This window comes from Salminus brasiliensis, chromosome 15 (assembly GCF_030463535.1).
Source record: "Salminus brasiliensis chromosome 15, fSalBra1.hap2, whole genome shotgun sequence".
NCBI classification, from domain to species: domain Eukaryota; kingdom Metazoa; phylum Chordata; class Actinopteri; order Characiformes; family Bryconidae; genus Salminus; species Salminus brasiliensis.
The window spans coordinates 21,698,862-21,720,929 of NC_132892.1; the positions used below are offsets into that span (position 1 = coordinate 21,698,862).

At 44.0% G+C, this 22,068-nt stretch overlaps 1 long non-coding RNA gene across 1 annotated transcript; it reads right to left on the reverse strand.

The window, feature by feature from the left end:
- Nucleotides 1-17,906: 17,906 nt before the first annotated feature.
- Nucleotides 17,907-20,329, reverse strand: LOC140535359 (uncharacterized). The gene is made up of 3 exons (XR_011977534.1): nucleotides 20,287-20,329; nucleotides 18,310-18,366; nucleotides 17,907-18,084 (listed from the first exon to the last, which is right to left on the reverse strand). It is a non-coding gene; the product is annotated as an uncharacterized lncRNA (long non-coding RNA).
- Nucleotides 20,330-22,068: the final 1,739 nt, after the last annotated feature.

Consider the following 22,068-nt stretch of genomic DNA (forward strand, 5'->3'; position numbering starts at 1 on the left):
GGGTCTGGAGTTGGTGCTGGTTGTGGTAGTCATGATTTTAACTTTGGGTCGGGTTGCAACAGATTAATAAAAAGGACATTTTCTTAACTGCAGCAAAACGGTGTTGGGTAGTGACCAATCTTAATGTTACACACTTATTTTCAGACTTTGGGACACACAAATAAATTATGACTCCAGTGAGGTGGTAGACATAATTTCCCCGTCCAAACACTTAAGGACCTGTCTGCAGAACCTTTACATTATTTTGAAGGTTCCTAAAACCTAAATGTTTGCCTGACTCACAAATGTCATTTACTAAAATGTCCATTTAGAGGTTCTTTAGGGAACCAAAACTTCCATGACCTCATTCAGAAGAGACCCTTTTTGGCCCTTTTATTTGGTGCCAAAGAACTCTTTTGTGTGTTTGTTCTGTTCACTGTTAGTGTTGAGCTTATCCGGCCTTGGGATGAAACCCCGAAGGCTCCGTGCTTCTGTGGACCTTCTTCCCACCATTACGGAGCTTCAGGAGAGCGAGGTGTACCTCACCCAGAGCCTGGACGACTACATGGACTCCATCAGGGAACTTTCCCAGCCTGCGTACCCTCTCAGTGGCCCCCTGCAGGGCACTCGGCTCCCCACACCACGCATGGCCAGGTTCCCTACCATGGTGTCCATACCCCACAGGACATCTCCATCTTGTAAACACTGGGCTCCCATTGGTCCTGACAATGTGTCGCTCACCCTGGTCCTCAGGTCAGATACAAGGGCTGCAGTGTCTCCAAATCAGGACCCCCTAGACTGGCTGTTTACCCGGGCCCAGAGCGGAGGGGGCCCCTTAGTGTATGGAGGGCCAGAGGAAATATGTATGATATAAAATAAATAAATTAATTAATTAATATTTGTCCATATATTTTAATAAATATGTACAGTCTTGTCTTGTGTAAAATTGTGGGCCCTCTTGTCCTTTTCTATCGAGAAATAGCATCTTTAGCCTCTAAGTATTTCAAAAACTCAGGTTCACCATCAGTAGCATTGACAATATTGTGGAGGAAAGACTAGATTGGTTAAAAGCTTTTGACACAGCTCTGAATAACCCCTGACCTGAATCATAGAAACCTTATGGAGAGACCTCAAACAAGTTTGCAAGTGTGCTAGATAACCCAAGAATATCTCAGAACTGGATGTCTTCTGCACAGTAGAGTGGGAATTGGAAGACTTTTAGCTACTTCCAACAGCATTTCTGCCAAAGGACTGTATATTTTTCTGTATACTTTTAAGGGATTCTTCAATTGTAAAATGTGGTGGAATGTCTTAAGGTGCTTTGGGGAACCCTCAATGAACCCCTTTCTTCTAAAAGTCTTTCCTAGAAGGTTCCTCAAAGTACCTTAAAAGGTTCCTCCACATTTTCAAATTAATGAGCCTCCAAAAGTTCCTCAAGGATCTTATACTTTTAACAAGTAACTGACTGTGTACAGTGTGGTTCACCTCTTTAGGATCAGACAATTACTCCAACAAAAACATGATATTTTTAAAAAAATACCCCTGTATAAATATCCCTGTATTTAAATACCCCTGTATTTAAATACTATATTATATAAAGTATATAGAATGCACTGTTTGTTTGTTTATTTATTTAGGTTGTGGCATGATTATGTAAAGCATTTCAGTGGAGGATGCAAGTGTCAGCCTCACCTTTTGTAGTTGTAATCAGTGTTGCTACTTTGCTGAGTTTGCAGATTTTAAGTTTACAGAATCATTGATTTGCAAATGTTTTAATAAGGGCTGTATTTAAAATGTCTAGCAACTTTTTGAGCAGCCATTTTGCTCTATGGCTTTCCCACTCGCATAACAGCAGTAGGTTTTATGAGTTAAAAACATGAGTGAGTCAGTGTTGTTCTTAACCAATATGTGGTCACCATTGTGCTTGTTTGTCCTTCAATTTAATGTCAAATTGTTTCCTTGAATATAATCATAAACAATAAAAAAGGTTAGTTATGCCTTCAGTTTTTTCTGTTTGTGTTGTCTGATGCATCATGTACAGAAAAGTTTTATCCAGGTTTAATTGGCGGTCTGCAATTTTAGCATAATGTTTATAGTAAGACAACGATAACCAGTTACTTACTTACTCTGCTATTTAACATTGATGTAACAATGCCATAAACATGTTATGGCAGATAGCATATGCTGACATTAGTTGTTTTAAGAGATCATAACCAACTGTTAAGACACTGCTATATTTCTGCAGACAATCTGTCACGACAAATCTGGACAGGATATGACCTCTGTTATACCACATTTATGGCATGGTTATATAATCTGTTTCTGTTCTACATGCCAGTTAAATTCAAATATTGATATGATGACATCCAGTGACTTTTTATGCATACATTAGCTACAGTATCTTCTGTGGAGAAGAGTTAGCCATAGTGCTCAAAATGTACATGAAGAAAGTGCCTAGGCCCTTTTGGCCCTAAAGTTCCAGTTTCTTCCTGTTCCCTTTGTGTTGTGAATTCTTGCACATCAGTTATCGGCCCTTTCCATGTACCGTAACCTTGGATAATCTTGGTGTCTTATGTAGGTTCACACAACAGGCTCTTTATTATTAGCAGGACTGTGAGAATGTAGTTTCTTCTTGCTGTTCGTGTTGTGCTGGGACAAGTTTCCACTTCAGCCAATGTGAATGTTTCTATTGTTAATCTGACACTGCAGCACAAATTCACTTGTTTTTTTCCTAACGGAAAATCATGTTGGCAACCTTTAAAGCTGTGATTGTGAAATAGCAGCATGCAGGCCAGAGCAAGTTTCCTTGGGCCCGGACTCACTTTACAAAGCACTCATGTTAATATAAACCATAAACACTGTTATGAAATCAACTAAAGATGGGCATGTGTCTAATCTGACTGAACCAACAAAAAAACTGCTTTGGCTGCAATTATATACAGGCCTGCCTTTTTAGATGATACAAATAAAAATCACAACATTTGGCAGAACATGTTTTATTATTAGTAAATAGTCCAGGTAGGTTTTTTGTATTGGATAAGCAATAGAGGTGCCTCAAAAGTAGAGTTAATGAGCTAACAGTGCTAATGAAGCACTGGATGCTGAAGATGACTCCTCATCCTACCCACAAGGTGTCCGAGAAATTTTATATACACACTTTTGTTTTTTTGTTTGTTTGTTTTTTGGCCTTTTGGTGAGTTTTTTTCTGTTCTAGAACTCGCTACAGATATTTCTCTATGGCAATCAAAAATGGTTCAACTATCATGAATGGGACAGTGGTGCAGGATGTGTTAGAAGAGTTAGCTTACATAAGCTGTACTTGATAGCCACCCTGTTCTTTTTCAACAGTGAATGTTTAATTAAATGAGAGTTTGTCTATAAACAGTACGCAGCACTCCCCTCCAAAGAGTCCAAGTTCATTTCACAAGAATTTGGCCACAGGTCAGATGACTCCTGTTTTTTACTAACCGCAATGACTTTTGGGTTTTTCCTCAAAGTCTGATTCTTTCTCAAAGTAAACCATCCCAAAACACTGGATGACACATGGTGGATTTTGATTGATGTGACAACTTGAACTCATTATTCCAATACTACTGTATAAGGGACATTTTATTATCCAGTAACTGTAAAAGTAGGTAACAGTATAGTTAAAATAATTAAAGAAAATAATAAATCAACAAATAATTGAAACAAATACTCTACTAAAGTTTTTGGGTTTGGGGTGAAATTTCAGGATGAACCTAAATGCGCTCTAACATTTTACCGGTGAACATTTTCTGGTTCAACTTGAATTGGTATTTAAACAGTCCTCCTCATCATACTGTTCACATTTTGACAACATGAGACTCAGAAGACACCTAACAATTGATTAACAGAAACTCGCCATTGCAAGGCTTCAAACAGGATGTTCATACACGGAAGTGGCCACTGAGCTTAGATGGCCAGCAGCAGGTCTTAACGGAGATACAAAGAGACTGGTAGAGTCACAGAAAGGGATAGAAGTGGACATCCTTTGACCACATCCCACATTGATATTGAGATGGCATCATTAGGGAATGGCTGCTGGAGACTGGGGTCCCTCAAATGGAGTGGCCTGCACTTTCTCTAGATTTGAGTCAAATAGAAAACTTTAATTAAATGAGGGTTTGTTTGAAATGAGGAAATCACCATTACGTGCTTCTACTTAAATACTTATATCACTGTAGCGTAAACTTCTTATGTTTTCCATAAATTTCACCAGAGAGCCAAATATCTCTGACTTTTTATGAGTAGTTTAAAATCAGAATCTTCCAGGACTTTCAGGAAACCAAGCCAAGGTATGCTTGGAATTACTGTCTTGTTTGAAGATCTAATGATGCCCAAACTTCAGCATCCCTACAGAAGTCATGACGTTTTTCTTCTAGGATTTCCTAGGATGCTTCATTTTTCTGTAGACAGGGTGTTTTCAGCAGATGCTTTATTTTTCTTCCTCCAGCCATAACGCTACAAAACATCCCCGAAATCTTCCCGAAGTGTACAAATTTTCAGCATACCTCAAACCACCAAGGCTTGATTTCAGAAGTCCTGAAAGATTCTGGAGTGGTCGTCACGATTACCTGATCTTGAACCCCATAGAAAATCTTTGTTGGCATTTAAAAAAGGTGGTTGCACCACGTAGACCCAATAATACTAGTGAACTGATTGCCTTTGCCTATAAGGAATGGGCTATGGTTCATGGTTCTATGGAACGAGAAAGACTGCTTTACTAAGTACTGAAGACACTTGTCATGAAGGGGTTGAATCATACTGAGACTGCAGTCCTCATTGAAATGTTGAATTTGGAGAAAACATTTGTGTTATTAGTTGTGTTGAGCTATTTAAATTGTTCTTGTTTGATTGGAATTAGACCGTCTAATTCTTGCATTCTTGCACCGGAGGTATTTACCTGAGCCAACTTTTGGATGATCTAATTTTGCAGATTCAGCATCTCTTAAAATGCCTTAACGCCTCCTCCTCCATTTCTGGTCAGAAGAAGTGCAATTGAATGTAAGATAACACCATAGAATAGGTTCAATTGGATCATTCTCCTAGTTTTTGTCAAGACAAGTCATGACTGAGCCATGCCAGTTAGGCCAGGAACACATACCTCATATCTGTAGCCCCTGACAGTTTCATCAAAAATGTGACCATATTGGTGCACTTAGTCTCTAACTAAGGACTTTAGTTCAGTCTGTAGTCTTTAACTGTACTCTAGCTCTAATAAACTCTGCAGCAACAAACAGGCTACAAACAGTAACTGTACTGTACTGATAAAGTGAACCAGCTCTAAATGGTCAGAGATGAATGTCCCAGATAGCAAAATCACACTGGCCCAGGTCAGGCCCATGTTGCCCATTTTTTTTTTATCCAGCCCACTAGCTGCATAAATTTCATGGAACTTGCATGGTTCACTCCCAGTTGCCAGATGCGGGCCACATATACCCCCAAGTACACACTAGAGTGCACTATTAGTGCACATGCTTATGCAAAAAATGCTTCCCATTTATCTGGGGTAAATGGTTGGAGAGAGAGAGAGAGAGAGAGAGAGAGAGAGAGAGAGAGAGTGCATGTAACAGAAAAGACATCAGTTCAGAAGTTGAGTTGAGTTGAGACGTCTGATGGCTTGGGGGAAGAAGCTATAGCAGAGTCTGGTCGTGTTGGACCGGATGCTGTAGTACCTTCTTCCTGATGGCAGGAGGGAGAACAGTCTGTGTGAAGGGTGGGTGGAGTCATCTACAATGCTGGTTGCTTTGCGGATGCAGCGGGCAGTGTAAATGTCCATGACGGAGGGGAGAGAGACTCCGATGATCCTCTCAGCTGTCCTCACAATGCGTTGGAGGGTCTTGCGGTCAGAGGTTGTGCAGGTCCCAAACCAGCCAGTGATGCAGCTGCTTAGGATGCTCTCTATGGTCCCTCTATAGAAGAGGGTGAAGATGGGTGGAGGGAGACGGGCCTTTCTCAGCTTCTGGAGGAAGTAGAGATGCTGCTGGGCTTTCCTGGCTGTAGAGCTGGTGTTCAGGGACCAGGTGAGGTTCTTGTCTTGTTTTCCTGAAGTCAACAACCATTTCCTTGGTCTTGTCTACATTCCAGTGAAGGTTGTTGACCGTACACCAGTCTGTCAGCTGCTGCACCTCCTCTCTGTATGCTGACTCGTCGCCTTTGCTGATGAGACCCAGCACAGTTGTATCATCGGCGACCTTTGTGATGCTGTTAGAACTGTGTTTTGCAACACAATCATGAGTCAGCAGGGTGAACAGCAGAGGACTCAGTACACTGCCCTGGGGTGCCCCAGTGTTCATTGTGATGATGCTGGAGCTGCTGTCCCCGAACCGGACTAACTGGGGCCTCCCTGTCAGACATGTGGTCCGAGAACGCAAGGTTTTTACCCTACATGGATGTTTTCCCCTTTAATTATTTATTATTTAAGTTATAACATATAAGTTGGTCTTTTACAAGAACTTCCAAAAAGCCCAAACCTCTTTAATGTGAAAGTGAAAACAGATTTCTATTGTAGTAATGTCATTAAAAGAAAGCAGATCTGTACACTATGTAAATAATTCTGGATGAATAGACAATAGAAATTCTCTATAAATTGTCTAAATCATTCTTTTAAAAAGCTATAAGCCACTAAGAAAATGCTATTGTACTATAAGCCTGAACAGACATGCAGTAGCAGCTCCTCTAGTCGTAAATTTTAAGCAAAAAACCAAATATATATTTTTGAGAATTTTAATAAAAACAAACAAAAAAAATATTTTACTAGTTTTACCACAATATTTTACCAGTTAATTTCTATTCCCACAGGCCGTTACAGGCACTTTACAATTTATCTCGCCTATGAAGTAAGTTGTAAAACCTGTGCAAGTCAAATGTAGCTTACAGGACCAGAAATTCTTAGCTGCTGATTGAGTATTTACTAGCACTTATCCCTGAACTGCAGCACATTTTTCACCTGCACTGACATGTTTCTCATTATCAGGAGCTGTATTTCTTGAAGCAGTTTGGTAGTACTTCTCACAGTAGTGACTCCATACTTGCATAGTGGGATTGCAGAACTGTAATATAAGTATTATCATATGCAAGGTATATGAAAGTATTTCTGTAAACTCATTTTTTACAGTGAAGTCTGTGGCCCCTTCACGACCATACAAGGTTGAATGGTCGATGATTCCATTTGAACTCCAGACACTGTATGGATTTATCCAATTTCACCAGAATTTAGTTTAAACAAGGAATAGATATTGGATGGTAAATGTAAACACTATTATTCATATTCTTTATATGCAGTTAATGTTGGTGAAATGAATAATATTGGCCAATTAACTATATTGTGCAGATGTGAGTTTTACATACCATACATACACACCACAAATTAAAGCAAAAATGTTAGTCTCAATTCTATTCTCCAATAAATATATTTATTTATTTTAAATAATAATAAAAACAAATTTCACTGTAGCACTATGCCAGTGGGCTACACACCTAAACAAGTTCTTCAAGGGTTTGTTTGTAAAGTCATCCTAAATTCAACAGATCATACAATAATATGACTAATATGAATATGAATAATATTTCCTGCCTGCTTCTCCAAAATTACATACTGCAATTTCTGGGAAAGCTGAGCCCAGAGTAGCAACATTTGAGACCCTTCTCCTTATTACAAGTCAGTTGAACATCGTGATGATTTTAAAGGTTCTTTAAGCTAAAATGTTACATAATGTTGCTTTAAAGAACCTTTTAAAATGGTTCTATATAGAGTTCTGCTATTTGTACAGTACAATTAGCCTCTTTTCAGTACTATATAGAATCCTTCTTGCAAAGAGTGAATAGCTGCCAAGCAATAAAACACTCGAAGATTATTCCATACCAGTTCATCAGAGGCACATGAGTACAGTAAACTGCATCAACTCAATTACTGGCGACTATTTCTGCTTTAATTTTATACATTTCCCTTTTATTATAAATATTCTTTTAGTTAAAAAACCTTTAACAAACTACATTTAAGAATTGCTGTGTGATCATATGTAGACACATAACAATTTACAGTTTAATGTTTAAACATGAATCAATTCACTGTATTCATGAAAACACTTGTTCAACTCTTCCAGCTCTCACACTTTCTCCCTCTCTACCACTGTCATGCATTCCAAAGACGTCTACTGAGAGTGATTTAAGATATTCCAGTAAGTAGTACCACATGCTTGCCAGTAACAGAAGAGGAAGTTTAGCTCCGCTAAAGTACAAAAGCAAGAGTCTTCTGTCTTCTGGTCCTCAAGCAACACTCTCACTACCTGCTGTGGACTTGAGGAGAAGGTTTACTTTTCTGTTTGTTCCTTTGTTCTTTTGTTTGCTCCTTCCTGCTATTCACCATGGGTTATGTACACAAAAAAGCCCTTTGCCTGTTCCTAGTTGCTGTCGTTTGCATCCAGCTCAGTGTTGGTAAGTAGTCTATGATGTACATTTTGTAGTGAACTGTTGGTTGTTTTTTAGTTGAATCAGTACAGATTCTTAACGGGAGTGCATTTATTTATTTATTTATTTATTTATTTTATCAGCATGTACACAGGAAAATATTGTAAAGAAGCATGATCCCATAAATCTGATTACTTAATCGGATGCTTTAGAATGCTTTAATATTCCTTTCTGTCCATCTCTGATCCAAAGGAAAAACAAACAAATCCATGCCGATTCAACGTAGATGCCAATGCATGAGGTACTCTCTGAGGCCTTATCCCTGGAGGAACATAGAAGAGTTTTCTATCACTCAACCACATGGCCGCTGCAAAACCACCGAGGTTGTGTAAGTGTCCATTAGCTTCTCATGGCCATTTACCTTGCTATCAATGCTGCTCATAGTTGGAGACAAACTTGGGTTTTATGAGCCCTTTAAATGCAGTCCTGTAACTTGTTTATTGTCCACTTCCAAAGTGTTACTATTTATTGAAGAGCTGATTGCTGTAGTCAGCTGCATATCATGTTTGCACTGTACCACTACTGTACATACTGTATATTTCTATATGCATGCAAGGTATGAGGTGTCAAATGTTGTGTAATCACCACATACTTATCTATTGCCATTTTGTCCTTGTTTTTCAGACTCAAGTTGAAGACTATCAATCCAATAACGGGAGAGAATGACCAGCGCTGCCTAGGCCTAGAGTTAAACCAGACCAAGACCCTTCAGGAGTGCTGGAGCAGGTATGAATACAATAGGACACACATTAGTGCTTACTCTTGTTTCAATTGAAGTCTCAGAGATGGTGGTGAGTAGGTTTGTAGCACAGCCTGTATGACTTTCAGTAATCTCAGAGCTAATCATGAATCACAATCCGAGTTATTGTTGGGTCTTTAAAGACCAGACGACAGATCGAGAAGATACTGGCTTCCCACCTGAAGGGGAGTTCCACTGATTTAAAAAAATGTGAGCATTAATGACTTGTTCAGATTTGGTCACAGAGAGTGGTTTGTTTAAAAGTAAGAATGGAATTAAAAGTACTTTGATATTAAAATCTTTTATTTTCTATTCTAACAGGATAAATAATGACGAAAGCAAACCAGCGCTCAAGTACTCTGAGTGTGGACAGAAAAAGTGAAAGCACATGCTCAAAAGGCAAAGGCAGAGCGGACAGATAGGGGACCAGTGGGAAAACCCCACTGGAAACTCCTGCAGTCATGTAACTAAATGCAATCCATCGACCCCCCCCCCCCACCCCGATAAAAATCCAGAAGGTCAGATAAGCCCGAAAGCATCCAGAAACTCTCACTAGCAGATATTTTCCACCAAGAATCCATTGCTCCCTGGAGTACCGTAAGAATGACTGCTGTAGGATTGTATGCACAAGAACACTGTCGCCATTTTCTTTACTTTACAGCATATCATAAGTTATACTGTGTATGACTATGTATGTGACAAATAAAATTAGAATTTTGAATCATTAAATCATTGTATTTTTTTATAGTGGAATGTATTCATGTAAATAAATATATACATTTTGTACAAATTCATATTACATTTGCTTCTTACTACCAGCAAAGAAGGGACAAGCTATAAAAGGTGGATTTCACTAAATGTGCGTCCTGTGATTGTCCAGTGACCAAAAGTGGGTTTGCTGCTTTGAGTCAACATTGCAAGAGGGTTAGGAAATTGGCAACAGAAAGTTAAACTGGACAAAAATCCAGAAATTTTAAGCAACCAAATTAGAACAACATGGTTTTGGTAACAGCTGATGGAAATTATGCTCATAAATTCTTTCAGCAGATGAGTAAAGCGCACACACACACACACACACAACCATTAAATCAGCAGTCTTTTGTCATCCATCCAAGTCCTCATTTGCTCCCTGTTAGCATGGATCAGTGAGCCAGGAGACAGGTTCGTGTCAGGAGATTGATGTGTAGTAGGTGTGCCAGTGTGTAAATGGCATGAAGGACTTATCTAGTGAGTTTTTTAAAAAATGAGGACAATGGATTTTGGGGTCTGTCTAACTCATCTTCGTTCACATGATTTATGGCATGTTCTATTGTCATGCTGGCTAGGCGAGACAAGGGAACACTCGCAGGGACAGAGCAATGCGGAGAAACCATCTTTAATGGACGAACCAAACAGAACAAACACAAACAAAACGAGGCAGCAAAGTACAGGGTCCAATAAACAGAAACAGAAAACAAACAGGTGAAAACCGAAAGGGGATAAAGCAGGAAAAAACCACCTGAGGCTGGAAAGCCGTCCGGGAGCAAAGCGAGAGGGGACAAATAACAAACCGCGCTAGTCAGGCGCTGACGAACTTACTCGACTCAGGTGCTAGGGAACCGGACGCCAAATCCCCTTGGCGACCAACCGGTGTACCAGACAGCGAACTCCTGTACGAGAAACCGCTCCGATAGAGCATAGACTATTTGAACTTGTAGAACTTCCTAGAAGTCTCCAGACCATGAAGCCAACCTTACAGCTTGGCATCGCAAGAGTAATTCTCGGCGCCGATGCCTCTGCGTTTGCTCCCTTTGTACTCCAGCACTCAGGTGAAACAAATCAGATGTAAACACAAAAACATGGCGCCTTACTGCGACCGCTGTCAACATAAAAGTCCTTAGAGTGCAAACCAACGGGAGGAACAGAAAGTACGTGAACATAGAGATTAACCTAACATTGACTGAAAAGTTCCCAGGAGCCTGTGGACCGCGGCCCGAAGCCACCCCTGGGGGGGGCGCGGCGCCGCAGGGCTGACAGTACCCCCCCCCCGAGGCGGCCGGTCGGGTCCCCCGACGGGGACGCCCCGGTCGCCGGCCAGATGCCCGAGAGCCCAGAACGTCCGGGAGCGGGCCCACTCGGTCCGACGAGACGGACCGTGACACCTGCCGACTGGAGAGCCCTCCACGGGTGGGGGCCCGCGGCTTCTTGGGGCGACCGCGAGGCCTGGGAGCCGGCTTGTCCGGATAGCGTTCATGAAACTCCTGGACCAATGCCGGGTCCAGGACGTTACTAGCCGGTTCCCAGGAGCGTTCCTCCGGACCATACCCTTCCCAGTCCAGCAGATACTGCAGTCGGCCCCCGCGCCGTCGGGAGTCCAGTACTCGCCGGACCGTGTAAGCGGGCGTCCCTTCCACCTCTACAGGCTCCGGCGGCGTGTCCGCCGGGGTGGCCTCGTCCAGGGGCCCTGACACCACAGGCTTGAGCTGCGAAACATGAAACACAGGATGCATTCGTGAGTGTGGGGGTAAACGAACCTTAACCGAAACCTCATTGACGTGTTTGACAACCTCGAATGGACCCATGTACTTAGCTGCCAGTTTTTGAGACGGAAGACCAGTCCGAAAGTTCCGTGTGGAGACCCATACGCGATCTCCTGGCGCGTATGACGGGGTCTCCCCACGCTTCCTATCCGCCTGTGTCTTGTAGCGCCGCAGGAAGGTCTGGATGTGCTGATGGGTCTTGGTCCAGACGTCTTCGCTGCGGCGCATCCATGCATCTACTGCTGGTACCGGGGTCTCCGCAGCAGTCCAAGGGGCCAACGGGGGTTGGCAGCCTAACATGCACTGATAGGAGGTGAGGCCAGTGGTCGCGCACTTCAGCGAGTTCTGGGCCATCTCGGCCCAAACCAGATACCGCGACCAGTCGCTGGGGTAGTCGTGACAGTAGATTTGCAGAAATTTTCCCAGCTCCTGGTTAGTGCGCTCGCACTGGCCATTGGTCTGAGGGTGGTATCCTGAGGACAGACTTACACTCACCCCCAGGTGCTCGCAAAACGCACCCCACACCCGGGATGTGAACTGGGCCCCTCGGTCTGATACTATGTCCTCCGGGATTCCGAAATTCCGGAGGACATGGTCTACCAGGGCTTGGGCCGCCTGCATTGCTGTGGGCAACGCAGGGAACGGGATGAACTTAACCCCCCTCGAGAATCAATCCACCACCGTCATCACCACCGTGTAACCCCCGGATTCGGGCAGATCCGTGACAAAGTCTACCGCCAGGTGAGACCACGGGCGGTCGGGGACGGGCAGAGGCATGAGCTTCCCCGAAGGGAGCGTCTTGGGGGTTTTGCACAGGGCGCAGGTGCTACATGAAGCAATTATACGGTGAATGTCTGCCCGCATCCCTTCCCACCAGTACTTGGCCGCCAGTAGGTGGAAAGTACGGGTCTCACCTGGGTGGCCGGCCGTTGGAGAGGCGTGGGCCCAGCCAACGAGCCTCTCCCAGAACGTGCTCGGTACGTAGACCCTGTCTGGGGGGCACACTGTGGGAACGACGGTGCGGGAAAGTGCCTCGGCTATCTCCGTATCTAGGTCCCATTGTATCGCCGCGACTGAGACCGAAGGTGGTAACAAGGGTACCGGGTCGACCTCCCCCCCCTCCGCCGTTTGGTGGATGCGGGAGAGGGCATCCGCCTTAGTGTTACGGGAGCCCGGCCTGTATGTGATGTGGAACTGGAACCTGGCGAAAAACAGGGACCACCTGGCCTGTCGGGGGTTCAGACACTTAGCTTGCCAGAGATACTCGAGGTTCTTATGGTCGGTAAGGACTAGGAATGGGTGGGCAGCCCCCTCCAACCAATGACGCCACTCGGACAGTGCCATCTTAACCGCCAGGAGCTCCCGATCCCCTACCCCGTAGTTCCTCTCTGCTCCTGTGAGCTTCTTGGAATAGAACGCAATGGGGTGTAAGCCGTCGCTTACCTCCTGTCTCTGTGACAGGACAGCCCCCACCCCTGTACCGGAGGCATCCACCTCCACCACGAACGGCCTACGGGGATCGGGGTGTCGTAACAACGGGGCCGACGTGAAAGCACGCTTGAGTGCTTGGAACGAGTCCTCCGCGGCGGGCGTCCAAGTGATGCGCCGCGGGGCTCCCTTTAGCAATGACGTGATGGGCGCTGCCAAACTACTGAAGTCTCTGATGAACCTTCTGTAGAAGTTCGCAAACCCCAGAAAACTTTGTACTTCCTTGACCGAGCCAGGTGTCGGCCAGTCCCGGACTGCCTGAACCTTTGCCTGATCCATAAGAACCCCCCGTTCGCTGATGATGTAACCCAGAAAAGGTATCTCCGGCACGTGGAACACACACTTTTCTAGTTTCACAAACAGCAGGTGGGACCTGAGTCTCGCCAGGACCAGGCGGACGTGGCGCACATGGGTGGCCAGGTCGGGGGAGTACACGAGTATGTCGTCCAGAAAGACCACCACGAATCGTCCGAGGTAGTCCTTCAGGACGTCATTGATGAAAGACTGGAAGACGAAGGGGGCGTTGGCTAGGCCATACGGCATGACCCGATACTGGTAATGCCCCCTGGTGGTCATAAACGCCGTCTTCCACTCGTCCCCCTCCCTGATCCGCACGAGATTATACGCGCTGCGCAAATCCAGCTTGCTAAACACTCGGGACCCCCGTAACTGTTCGAGGGCAGACGGGACCAACGGCATGGGATAGGGGAAGCGCCTGGTAATAGCGTTGAGTGCCCGGTAGTCTATACACGGCCTCAACCCCCCCCCCCCTTTCTTCTGAATGAAAAAAAACCCTGACGCTACGGGAGACTTGGACGGCGTGATGTACCCCTGTGCTAAGGCCTCGTCTATATAGTCCTCCATCGCCCGTTCCTCCTCCCTAGTGAGGGGGTAAACTCGCGCTTTAGGTAAGACCGCTCCCTCGACTAGGTCGATGGCGCAGTCGTACGGGCGGTGGGGGGGAAGCTTAGCAGCACCGGACTTGGAGAAGACATCAGCAAGGTCCTCATACTTGGACGGCAAGACGACTAGGGTTTCGGGTTCAGGGCTCTCCACCGAGGTGGATCCGATGCTAAGGGGGGGCGAGATTGAGGCAGTGTGTGCGGCAATAAGAGGACCAAGATACTATCTCCCTGTCTGGCCAGGAGATGTGCGGGTTGTGTTTACCTAGCCACGGCAGACCTAGTATCAGAGCATGCTCGGAGACCGGGAGTACCAGCAGTGAGGCCTCCTCCTGGTGCAGGAAACTCGCGGCTAGGTGAACCTCAGTGGTCACGTGGGTAATGGGGCGAGGACCCATGGGCTGCCCGTCCAGGGCGGTGATGCGGAGAGGTCTCTGGAGTTCCTCCACCGGGATTCCCAGACGCTCCACGATGTCGGCCCTCAGGAAGCTCCCCTCCGCGCCGCAGTCGATCAACGCTGCAACACACACACACTGAGACCGGTAGGTCACTAATACTGGCAACGTGATCAACCTAGACACTAGCCCCGGAACGGGCAGACTCACCGCATTAGCGCGAGGAGTCCCCTCCCCGCGCCCATCGGTGTTAGGGCGAGAAGCCATCAGGATCCTCCTCCGGCAGTCTCTGCGACGATGCCCCGCTTCCCCACAGTAGAAGCATAGCCCCTCTCTGGTCCTACGACCGCGTTCCTCCGGTGCCAAGCGGCCGAGACCCACCTCCATGGGCTCACTCTCCGGTGTACTGGGCGAGATGGAGGCCGCTGTACCCGCTGCACTAGGGAGTCCAATATTCCTTGGTGCACCTTGGCCGGCCTGCTTCTTGGGGCAGGCGACCGATCCCCCAGCTCCGTGGGGTCTGGGGTGAGTAGGGCGACCCCCGACAGGCCAGCTCCCGCTGCAGACGGGGGTTCAACCCATTACGAAACAGGGCCAAGAGGGCCGGCTGATTCCATCCGCTCCCTGCCGCCAGAGTACGGAACTCCAGGGCGTATTGAGCCGCCGACTGGGAGCCCTGCTCCATGCGCAGCAGCAGATCGCCCTTGGTGAGTCCCTCTCGGGGGTGTAAAAACACTGCCTTAAAATGTTTAAGGTATGCCGAGAGGGATCCTTCGCTAAGCTCCCTCCAGGTGGCAGTGGCCCAATCCAGAGCCTTCCCTGCGAGCCGGGATACTATAAAGGCGATCTTCGCCTGGTCAGTGCCGGTCGGGGAGTTCTTAAAGAAGACCTCACACTGAAGCAAGAACCCCTCGCAAAGCTCCAGATTGCCACTGTACGTATCCGGTTTGCCAACCGGATACGCGCTATGGGGTGTGCTAGCAGGCTCTAACGAAGTCTTTACCAGATTCGTGAGCCCCTGAACGTCACCCACTAGTTGGGTGACTTGGTGCTGCTGGCCCACCTGTTGCTGCGCCAGGTGGCCCACAGTCTCTGACACGCTCAACAGAGTGTGTTGCTGCTGCCCCAAGAATTGACCTTGGGCGCGAACAGCGTGATCCAAGGCGTCCATCCCCGCTGTTCGGAGGGTGTCGGCCGAGAATTCTGTCATGCTGGCTAGGCGAGACAAGGGAACACTCGCAGGGACAGAGCAATGCGGAGAAACCGTCTTTAATGGACGAACCAAACAGAACAAACACAAACAAAACGAGGCAGCAAAGTACAGGGTCCAATAAACAGAAACAGAAAACAAACAGGTGAAAACCGAAAGGGGATAAAGCAGGAAAAAACCACCTGAGGCTGGAAAGCCGTCCGGGAGCAAAGCGAGAGGGGACAAATAACAAACCGCGCTAGTCAGGCGCTGACGAACTTACTCGACTCAGGTGCTAGGGAACCGGACGCCAAATCCCCTTGGCGACCAACCGGTGTACCAGACAGCGAACTCCTGTACGAGAAACCGCTCCGATAGAGCATAGACTATTTGAACTTGTAGAACTTCCTAGAAGTCTCCAGACCATGAAGCCAACCTTACAGCTTGGCATCGCAAGAGTAATTCTCGGCGCCGATGCCTCTGCGTTTGCTCCCTTTGTACTCCAGCACTCAGGTGAAACAAATCAGATGTAAACACAAAAACATGGCGCCTTACTGCGACCGCTGTCAACATAAAAGTCCTTAGAGTGCAAACCAACGGGAGGAACAGAAAGTATGTGAACATAGAAATTAACCTAACATTGACTGAAAAGTTCCCAGGAGCCTGTGGACCGCGGCCCGAAGCCGCCCCTGGGGGGGGGCGCGGCGCCGCAGGGCTGACATCTATACACTATGTATTCCAGGTCCTGGTGCTTGGGCTTCTGTGTCATAGTCTGTCCTTCTTCAGGCAAATACTAAGGCTTCTGGTGTATTATAATTTGTTACCGAACATAGAAATGTTTATCATTTGATACCTAAAATCAGAACTATTAAGAGTGTAATTTATGTCTCAATGACAATGTAACAGTTCGTTTTCACTGAGGTACCTCAATAATTCAGTTAGCTTTACTGAGGTATCTCAATATTCCAGTGAGCTTTACTGAGGTATTGCAATATTCCAGTTAGCTTCACTGAGGTACCTCAATTTTCCAGTTAGCTTTACTGAGGTACCTCAATATTTCAGTTAGCCTCACTGAGGTACCTCAATATTTCAGTTAGCCTCACTGAGGTACCTCAATTTTCCAGTTAGCTTCACTGAGGTACCTCAATATTCCAGTTAGCTTTACTGAGGTACCTCAATATTTCAGTTAGCTTCACTGAGGTACCTCAATATTTCAGGTGGCTTTACTGAGGTACCTCAATATTCCAGTTAGCTTTACTGAGGTACCTTAATGTAACAGCTAGCCTTACTGAGGTACCTTAATGTAACAGCTAGCTTTATTGAGGTACCACAATAATTCAGTTAGCTCCACTGAGGTACCTCAATATTTCAGTTAGCTTTCACCAAAGTGCCTCAATATTCTAGTTAGCTTCACTGAGGTACCTCAATATTTCAGGTGGCTTTACTGAGGTACCTCAATATTCCAGTTAGCTTTACTGAGGTACCTTAATGTAACAGCTAGCCTTACTGAGGTACCTTAATGTAACAGCTAGCTTTATTGAGGTACCACAATAATTCAGTTAGCTCCACTGAGGTACCTCAATATTTCAGTTAGCTTTCACCAAAGTGCCTCAATATTCTAGTTAGCTTCACTAAAGTACCTCAACATACTATACAATGTTTATTGATGAAGTACCTCAGTGTACCAGTTAGCTTTTACTGAGACACTTCAGAGTACAAGTTACAGTTAGCTTTCACTTGCTGAACGAGGAGACCTGAGACAATATTTGTCTGGGGAGGAGTAGGTAAAAGGTAACTGTAAAACTGGTAAAGTTGATTGACACCGAACTTGACGAGGTAGAGGGGGCTCAATGCAAATGCAAACAAACACATCTTGTTTAGTCCCTGTAGAGAAGTATTGCCAATAGAATAGGACTCGCCTAGATAAACATGAACCTATCAGCTAGAGGCATAGTACGCTCCCTAGCATTGAGCTGTGGAGCAGTAGAACTGTGTTCTCTGAAATGATGGTGCTTCAGCTAATTTTGGGGATGATTTGGGGATGAGGTGGAGTGGTGATCATCCAACATTCTGACCTCACTAACAGCAATGCTCTAGAATCTTGTAGACAGTCTGGACAGTAAAGACAGTTACTCCAACAAAAGCAGGATGAACTATTTTATGATGCACCTAATTTCAGAAGAAACAATAAATGACAGGTGTCCCAATACTTTTGTCCATACAGTGCATAGGGTAACCAGCACAGGTCTGGTCCATATTGTTCTTTTTCATTGAGCCCACTAGCCATATAATTTTGATGGCACTTTGGTGGTCCACTCCACATGGCCACATGCAGGCCATATATACCTGCTAAAATTATCAGCTGCAACTCAGCCACCCATATCTGGAAAACACGAGATAGGAGAAAAATGTTTTTCATATTTTCATAATCTGAATCTTACATCTGCAGGAAGTACAAACAGTGCTAACGAGGGATGACATGGTTTGGCATGATGACAGATATGATAAAAGATATATAGTTTTTTTTAATCACTTGTTTTTACACTCATAGCTTTATTAAAGTTCATCAGAATCTTCTCTTCAGAAGCATAATAGAGGGCATCCTGACCTGCAGATGGAAACTGCTCAGCCTTGGACAGAAAAGCACAGCCAGTCCATCTCTGACCTTTAGGGCGAGGAAGCATCAATCTCACCACTGACGCAGAGTATTCACAGACCTCCCATCTTGAAAAAGGCTACAGATTGTTCATTACATTCAGCTGAACAACAGTTCAACACTGCTTACTGCTAACTGTTCCTTTGTTTTCCTCCATTTCAGCCATGGTGGACTGTATTTCCATAATTTAATATTAACAGCACACTATAGCCCAGGGGTGCCCAGTTCTGGTTCTGGAGATCTGTATGTTGGATCTGAACTCTCAAGTGGTCCATTTTCCCACCAGGATACAGTGCATAGACATCCCTTATATCAATGCTGTATTAAATTTGGAGTAAAGAAAAACTGAGCACTCCTTCCATGTGAAAATGAGCAAATAACAATGCATTAATATGATAGCTATGGTAACCTACATTTGAAAATATATATAATTGATCATCAATTTAGGCTATTTCTGATTTGTTTGTGTTCAAAACACTTAAAACAGGCCAAAAGCATTCAATGCCAGCTAGCTAATGAACTACAGACATCATTTCTCATATTTCATTTTTGTTTACCACTCACATAAACCACATGAACACACACTGGATGCATAAGTTCGTCTTGGGACAAAACTGCAGTCCAACTTGCACTTGATCGTATTACACACTAAGGGCTAATTTCTCTACAGGAACTTCTGTACAAATTGGGACTATTATTTGGTAATAGAAGTTTGTAACTTCCAGCCCATCAGGTTTTTAAGGGGCTAATGCAGGTACAGTAGTCGCTGCTGCTGAGGCCTAACAATTGGTTTATTTCCCCCCACTGCATTATATACACTGTTTACTGTCTAGTCTAATTTGTTCTGTGCTTTAATGGCTGTATAGTTAATTGTGTAATGCTTTGTACATGGTTTATTGTGGTTATTGTCTAAAAGTTGAAAAGCAAGCCTGGGTAAGAAGGAGGTTTAATTAACCTCTAAAACTGGACAGAACTGCCGGTGGTTTGTGGTCTTTTTTCTTGACTGTTGTAACTTAGAAACACCTCTTTTTGTATGGTTACAGAATAGTAATCCCCAGGCTTTAATAAAAGTTTAAGTTTTACTGCTTTTTGAAAATATGCATCCTTGAGTGTCTCTTAAAGAGTATGTTATCATAATTTCAATATTAACTCTAAATTCTAATAACTGTCATGACCTAAATAATAAAACAATAGTAAAGTTTATTCATTTACCAATACATAAAAAGTTCCATTTAATTACAGGGTGAAATGTACTTATTGTTTTGGGTGCAGATAATGTAGTACCAGAGGCTGCCATGTGAGCATGTGCAGTAGCACTCAGCAGTAGCATTTAGTCTCTTGCTCCTGGACTGCAGTTTTGTCCCAAGACGAACTTATGCATCCAGTGTGTGTTCATGTGGTTTATGTGAGTGGTAAACAAAAATGATTTAGGTTCATTTAACTAGTCAGACTTTACAGTGGCATAGATGTGTGAAGACAAGTACACGAGTAACACTTGGAGTTTTGAAGGCAATCGTTTTGCAAGTAAATCGTTGCATAAACAAATACAGCTGATAAATTCTAAGTTGCAGGAAATGTCATATTAGTTAGCCCAGCTTTAATAAATGTGTTATTCAGATTCAACACATAGTGGATTTCACTTGACATGATTTTGTTGTTTGAAACAAACTACACTAAGTCAAAAGAACATCTAAGGTAAATTCTCTAGTGTTCTAGGTATTTTTAAGTCAGTGAAACTCAAGTGTAAGTAAACTATATTAAAAAGCATTGGCTAGTACAACACACAATACCTTATCACTTTAAATTTTTTTAAACATTCAGTTAGCATGCTTTCTTTTAAGTTAGATTAATGACTTAGATTTCACAGTAAAGTTAAAATCGTCTATTGGCATCTTTTCAGATTCATGTAGATTAGGGCAGCAGTCTTACAGTCAGTCTTCTTTGTAGAACACAGTTAAGTTTCGTTTTCCTCTAAGTCTCAGTCTTTCTGTGCACAGGGTTGAAGAGTTGTTTTGGCCAGCTATAAAAAAGAGGCCCACCATTCCAGCTGTTCTCATGCCTAAAAAGGAGAGGACTGGGGGATGGGGAGAGGATAAGGAGAATAAAACCAGTTGATGCAATCCCAGTTCAGCAAAAAAATAGAAGATTAAATTTCTTTTCTCGCTCTGACGCAAATCTAAACTCTGTCCAGACCAGGGGGAGTGAGGAGGATATGGGGGAAAATGCCTTTCTTAAGAATAACCCTTTTGCTGTAAACGATCATAGTTTTCAAATGAGTGTGTGCAGGAGATGATGATGCTGCAAAAACAAGCACACTTTTTGTGAAAAATTAGAATAGCAGCCAAATCTTGCACACACACACAAAAATTCTGTCAAGGGGACTTTAAAACTCTATAAAACGAAGTTGACAGAACAGTTCATTGGAGAGATGCCAATGAGACGAGGAGAAGAAACCTTTCAATGGATTATTCTTTAAAGATTTTTTGTTGTAAATGAACCGTGTAAGTTAAGGTAAAGTTCGATCAGTGACCCTTCCTGCACTCTGTAGCTACATTGGAACATGTTGTGGTACTAAATAGAACATTGTTAGAAGGTTCTTTAACCTTCTAACAAACCTGACCAGAAAGAAGAGGATAAGAAAAGGAATGATGATATTAACTAGAAAAGTAAATTTCCTTCAGGAGGTAGAAATGGTTATGCAGCTAAAGTGGTTCCCACTGGCTGCTACGGTATCCACGGTGGTTGCTATGGTGTTGCTAGATGGATGCTAAGTGGTTGCTATGGTGCTGCTCGGACCTATGGCATGTCAGGTAGTTGCTATTAAGTGCTTGCTAGGTGGGTGCTATAGGGTGCTATAGCAATGCAAGGATATTCCTTTGGTATGTCAAGCAATTGCTATGGTGGTTTTTGGTGGTTGCTAGGCAGTTGCTATGGTATACTAGTGACATTGCATCACCGTGACATTTGAAGGGACCAAGACTTTTGCACCCCATTCGTTCAATGCAATGCAAACCATCCCTTAAGTTGTCATACTTCTATATATGACCAAAGTGTTTACCAAAAAACCATTAAAGTACTTTTAGGATCTTTTTAAGCTTTAACATCTTCTGTTTACACAGTATCAGTGTAAATAAATCATGAAGCTTATAGGCTTAAAGATGATAGGAGATCTGACACTGATTGTGCAAGTAGCAGGAACAGGATTTTAAACTAAAAAACGATCAGGTGTTCTGTTAGTCATGTAATTAACACCACAAATGTCACAAAGCAGAAAGAAGCACTACAGAAACTCTGTTGTTTAGACCCAAGAGCTGTTTAAGATTTGAAATCCCAAACTGAACCAGGTTAGATGTGCAGAATCAGCTCTCATGCCATTCAGACCGATTGAATCAAACTATGCTTGAAGGTAACTGGATAAGTAAGGAATCCTACTTTATAGACAGATCCCAGATTTCATTATGCTCATCATAAATGGTACAGTGCTTCTAAGATGCTTTGATTTCACTGGAACATTTCCATTAGTAATCTCTTGCCATGGGAAATGCAACTGATTTGACATGCCTGACCATGTTAGGTTTCAATATCACTTCATAATAATTACATCAACAATGTCTGAGCTTGTTCTGTGTAGTTCTCTGTTCACATGAATGAGTCCAAAAGCAGGAGGCTATACTTCTATGTACTGTGCGTTTCCACAAGGTCAAAGTGGAC